Below are 6,000 nucleotides of genomic sequence, written 5' to 3'. Positions count from 1 at the left end.
GGATCATGGAGTCCCACCTGAGACCAAACACCCCCTTGTCACTAGCTCATGGCACCGAGTGCCCCATCCAGGCTTTCCTCAAACACCTCCAGGCACGGGGACTCCACACCTCCCACTCACTGCCCAGTGTTCCCATCCCAGTGCCCAACGTTCCCATTCCAATGCCCAGTGCTCCCATCCCAGTGCCCAACCTTCCCATCCCAGTGCCCAACGTTCCCATTCCAATGCCCAGTGCTCCCATTGCAATGCCCAATGTTCCCATCCCAGTTCCCTGTGTTCCCATTCCAGTGCCCAATGTTCCCATCCCAGTGCCCAACGTTCCCATTCCAATGCCCAGTGTTCCCATTGCAATGCCCAATGTTCCCATTCCAGTGCCCAATGTTCCCATTCCAATGGCCAGTGTTCCCATTCCAGTTACCATCCCAGTTCCCAATATTCCCATCCCAGTTCCCAATGTTCCCATCCCAATGTTCCTGATGTTCCCATTCCAGTGCCCAATGTTCCCATCCCAGTTCCCCAGTTCCCATTCCAATGCCCAATGTTCGCATTCCCGTGCCCAGTGTTGCCATGCCATGCCATGCCATGCCATGCCATGCCATGCCATGCCATGCCATGCCATGCCATCCCATCCCATCCCATCCCATCCCGTTCGGCTCGTTCCGGGGAGGAACCAGTGCCATTTCCAGACGCACGGGCAGGGCAGAGGAGGCAGCCCAGGGCAGGACTCCCGGGCCCGGCGGTGCCCGGAGGATGGACCGGGAGCATCAGCCGGGATCCCGGGAGCGGCTCCAGCCTCCCGCAGCCTCCTGGCGCCGCACGCCCCGCGGAGCTGCTTATTTCCGTATTTATTTATTTCGTTATTTATTTATTTATCTATCCATTCCACTTCGTTTGCTGCGGAGGTTAAACAAATCAAAGCTCGCCGCTGCGGTGCCGCCGAGGAGCGGCTAATTGGTGCTGTCATTAATTAGCGCCAGTGTCAAGGACAGGAGCCGGGCGCGGGCTCTGGGGGACGCCAGCCGTGATTTGTGTTCGCGTGGGGACATCTAGTGACAACGGTGACAAGCGCAGGCATCCCGGCGATGGGAAGCCTGGATCCCAGCCGCTCTGGCCTCCTGCATTCCCGCTCTGGAATTCCTGCTGCTCCCCCTGCCCGCCATCCCGCGGGCCGTGTCCCCAAATGGATTTTGTCGCGGGGTTTTGGGTGTCTCGTCCCCCTCACCTCCGGGTAAATCCCAACCACCGGTAGAGTCAGCCTGGCTCTGTTCCTGTGGGCCTCCCTCAGGGCTGGTTCCATCCTGGGCACGGCCTGGGCTGTGCTGTCACCTGGAGCCGGGTGTCACCTGGAGCCGGGTGTCACCTGGAGTCGGGTGCCACCTGGAGCTGGGTGTCACCTGGAGCCAGTGTCACCTGGAGCTGAGTGTCACCTGGAGCTGGGTGTCAACTGTAACTGAGTGTTATCTGGAGCCGGGTGTCACCTGGAGCCAGGGTCACCTGGAGCTGAGTGCCACCTGGAGCTGAGTGTCACCTGGAGCTGGGTGTCACCTGGAGCTGGGTGTCACCTGGAGCTGAGTGTAACCTGTAACTGAGTGTTATCTGGAGCCGGGTGTCACCTGGAGCCAGGGTCACCTGGAGCTGAGTGCCACCTGGAGCTGGCTGTCACCTGGAGCCAGTGTCACCTGGAGCCAGTGTCACCTGGAGCTGAGTGTCACCTGGAGCTGAATGTCACCTGGAGCTGGGTGTCACCTGGAGCCGAGTGTCCCTGGAGCTGAGTGTCCCCTGGAGCCAGGTGTCACCTGGAGCTGGGTGTCACCTGGAGCCGAGTGTCCCTGGAGCTGAGTGTCCCCTGGAGCCAGGTGTCACCTGGAGCTGAGTGTCACCTGGAGCTGAATGTCACCTGGAGCTGGGTGTCACCTGGAGCTGGGTGTCACCTGGAGCTGAGTGTCACCTGGAGCTGAGTGTCCCTGGAACCCGGTGTTCTGTGGGCACCTCTGACCCTGCAGCTGCTGCTGGGGGGGCTCCCCCCGTCCTTGCTGTCCCAAATGTCCCCTGCTCACATGGACTCACCTGCAGAGGACACGCCCAGCTCTTGTTTCATTTTTTGCTGCTCCAGGGCTGGAATTTTCCCCCCTGGATCTGTCACTGTCCCTGTCACAGCCCCAGCTCTCTGTGCTCTGGGCATCTCCTGCTATCCCAGAAAGGTTTGGGTGGGAAGGGACTAAAATCCCACCCAGTGCCACCCTGCCCTGGCAGGGACCCCTCCCACTGTCCCAGGAGCTCCCAGTGTCCAGCCTGGCCTTGGGCACTGCCAGGGATCCAGGGGCAGCCACAGCTGCTCTGGGCACTTGTGCCAGGACCAGAGAAACAGAGCAAAATGTGCCAGGGTAAAAAAATTCTTATCCCTTATAAGAAATAAGTTTATGGCTCTTTCCAGAGCAGGTGTATGGACAAACTGGAGGGTTTGGTGAAATGAATGCCCCACATGGCCCCACAGAGTGAGAGGTGGGACCAGGGCTGCCCTCCAAGCCCCAGTGCCCATCTGGAGCAGCACCTGGGGCTGTGACAAACCATTGTCCCTGTCACTCTCCCTCCCTCTGGGAGCTCTCACTTCACTCCCCATTTCCAGCAGGAAAGGCTCAGTGGGGCTGAGGATTTTCCATCTCTGCCCCAAGGGCTGCACTGAGCTCCAAAACCACTTCCACGTTTACCACTTTATCTCCCTGCCCCAATTTACATCCACCTTAAATTTTTTGCTTCCACCTGCTGCTATCAACATCTCCTCCACAGAGGTCTGAAATTAATCCTTTATTTCCCAAAGCAGACCTTGCTATCAGTAATTAACTTTTTTTCCAATTAGCTGCTGAGACACAGTGGCTAATTTATGGACACAGTGATAAAATCCCAAATCCAGGTGATTGCACTGGAGGTGCAGGGAAGGGCAGGAAGTGATTTTCCATGGGAATTTTAATTTTGTGCTGTTTTGGAAGGTCCAACAACAGAATGCCTGAGATTCCAGGGAGCCCTGGCCCAGGATCCAGGTGGAAGCACTGGGATTCCCCAGCGTCCTGGGCCAGGAGCTCCCTGTGCCACCTGAGCCCTGCCAGGCTGTGCTGAGGTGCCAAATTCCCTGTTCCCAATTCATGAGGAGTCTGGAGTTCCCAGTTTACAGCCCTGGCACCACCTGGGTCTGGGGCTTCTTCCCTGGAAGGCAGGAACAGCTTTTATCCTGCTTTTCCCTCTCTCCAAATGAGAACTGCTTCACCAGGGTAAGGTCACACCAGGGGCCCTGCATGGGCGGGGGGGCACAGGGAGGGGGACATCCCTGCTGTGACCCCAGGGACATCCCAGGTGTGACCCTAGGGACATCCCAGGTGTGACCTCAGGGACATCCCAGGTGTGACCCCAGGGACATCCCAGCTGTGACCTCAGGGACATCCCAGCTGTGACCTCAGGGACATCCCTGCTGTGACCCCAGGGACATCCCAGGTGTGACCCTAGGGACATCCCAGCTGTGACCTCAGGGACATCCCTGCTGTGACCTCAGGGACATCCCAGGTGTGACCCCAGGGACATCCCAGGTGTGACCCTAGGGACATCCCAGGTGTGACCTCAGGGACATCCCAGGTGTGACCACAGGGACACCCTGCTGTACCCCAGGGACATCCCTGCTGTGACCTGAGGGACATCCCAGGTGTGACCCCAGGGACATCCCAGCTGTGACCTCAGGGAAACCCTGCTGTGACCCCAGGGACATCCCTGCCACCACAGGCCATGCCAAGAGCTGCCCCCAGCATCATGGTCAGGTCCCAGGGTGGAGAACCACCGGGGATGAAGGTGCTCAGGACCTGACTCAGGACAGCCCTTGGTCTCCAGGGCAGGAATTCCCCCTTCCTTCCCATCCCCACAGCCCTTTGAGGATGCTCCCAGCACTTCCCCACACGCTCTGAATTCTTGGGATTCATTTCCTCCAGCCAGGATGGGGGAAACCAACGTGATCCTCCCCAGGAAGCCCTGGGGGCAGGGAAGTGCTCTGGTTATTGGGATCCCAGCCTGATCCATGAAGGATGGTGGGAGCAGCCAAACACCACAACCAGTGCAAACCCCACAGAACAGCTCCTGCCCTGAGCAATGATTAAAACATCAATAAATCCCAAAGACTGCTTGCAATACAGAGACACTTCCAATTTCTGGCCAGAGCAATGATCCTCAGGAGGTTCCTCACTGAAGGAATTCCAGGGGAGTGTTCTTGGCTCTGGTGAAGCTTCTCCCTGAGTCTAAGTGAGAAATAATAATTTGCAAACATGTCTTGGGTTGGAAACACAAGATGAGGCTGGGCTGTATGTTCTGTCCCATCTGTCAGAGCTGGGGCAGGGCTCTGCTGCTCTTGGGGCACTTTTCTTTCTCTCTCCCACAGCCAATCCTCCCTCCAGGAGATCTCTGCTGTCCATGGCCACTGAGTGTCCCTGCATGGCTGAGAAAATTCCATCATCCATGGGGAGATGCTGCGCCAGGGGAGGAGCCAAGCATTCCTACCTGGATCCAATCTGACCTGGGAACAGCACAGCAGCCTTTGCCCCCTGCATTCCCAGAGGAGCAGCTTCCTTCCCCTGCATTCCCAGAGGAGCAGCTTCCTTCCCCCTGCATTCCCAGAGGAGCAGCTTCCTTCCCCCTGTATTCCCAGAGGAGCAGCTTCCTTCCCCCTGCATTCCCAGAGGAGCAGCTTCCTTCCCCTGCATTCCCAGGGGAGCAGCTTCCTTCCCCTGCATTCCCAGAGGAGCAGCTTCCTTCCCCTGCATTCCCAGAGGAGCCCAGGCCCATCTCCCCCAGCCCTGGAGCTCCAAGGAAAACTCCCCCCTTGTGCAGATCCTGCTCCAGCAGAAGCACAGCTGGCACTGCAGGAGGGCTGAGCCCCCCTGGGATGGGGCTGAGCCACTCCCTGACCCACAGGGGACAGGGCTGCTCTGACCCTGGCACGGCTTTGGTTGTACCATTGCATTGGTATTTTTAGTTTTCCTACTAAAGAACTGTTATTTCTATTCCCATATCTTTGCCTGAGAGCCCCTTAATTTCAGAATTACAATAATTCAGAGAGAGGGGGTTTGCATTTTCCATTTCAAGGGAGGCTCCTGCCCTCCTCAGCAGACACCTGGCTGTTCAAACCAAGACAGCACAATATAAATCCAGAACACCTTTAGCTGCCTGATCACTGAATTACCTCAGAAGAAGGAGGAAAGGAACTTCACTGCTGTTCCCAAAGAACAGGAAATTCCTCCAGCCTCAGACAGATTCCAGGCCCTGGAGAAAAATCTGGATGCTCCCAGCACTTCCTGATGCTCTGAATTCTTAGGATTCACTTCCTCCACCCAGGAAAGTGGAAAACCAATGTGTTCCTCCTGCGGAACCTGCGAGGGCAGGGAACTGCTCCCGTTTCTTGGGATCCCAGCCTGCTTCCAGGGCCTGGAGGAAAACCACAGCAGTGCCTGGTGCTCCCTGCCCGTTCATTAGCAGCAATTACGGGGTCTGAGTGTTACAAATTGCCTCTGAAAGATGTCAGCGAGCTCCCAGCCCTGGGCTTAATTGAAAACACTTTTTAATTTGATTACTAATGTCCCTGTGTTATGATATCCGTGCCCTGCAGGAGAAAACAGCTTCCTCAGAGGGAAAAGAGCTTCCCTCTGCCTTGGCAAGCTTCAGGCTTCCCGTGGCTTCAGCACCAACGAGAGTCAAGGGAAAAGTTCCGTTTTTCCATGCCCAAAGAACAATAAGTTATAAATTATTTTACCTGAAGACCTAAAGGAACTAGGGACAACTAGTTTAGGAACTTGAAGCCTCAAAGGAAATGGGACAATATTTTATAAATCATTTGGCCAGGAGATGTAAAGGAACTTGGGATTTTGGGGATGACATTTTATAAATCATTTGGTCTGAAAATCTAAAGGAACTTGGACATGGTGGAAAAAGTGAGAAGAAGGAGAGGGGCATGTGAAAGATCATGAAGTT

Source organism: Lonchura striata, chromosome 26 (genome assembly GCF_046129695.1).
Source record: "Lonchura striata isolate bLonStr1 chromosome 26, bLonStr1.mat, whole genome shotgun sequence".
Classification (NCBI taxonomy): domain Eukaryota; kingdom Metazoa; phylum Chordata; class Aves; order Passeriformes; family Estrildidae; genus Lonchura; species Lonchura striata.
This window is presented reverse-complemented; position numbering follows the sequence as displayed.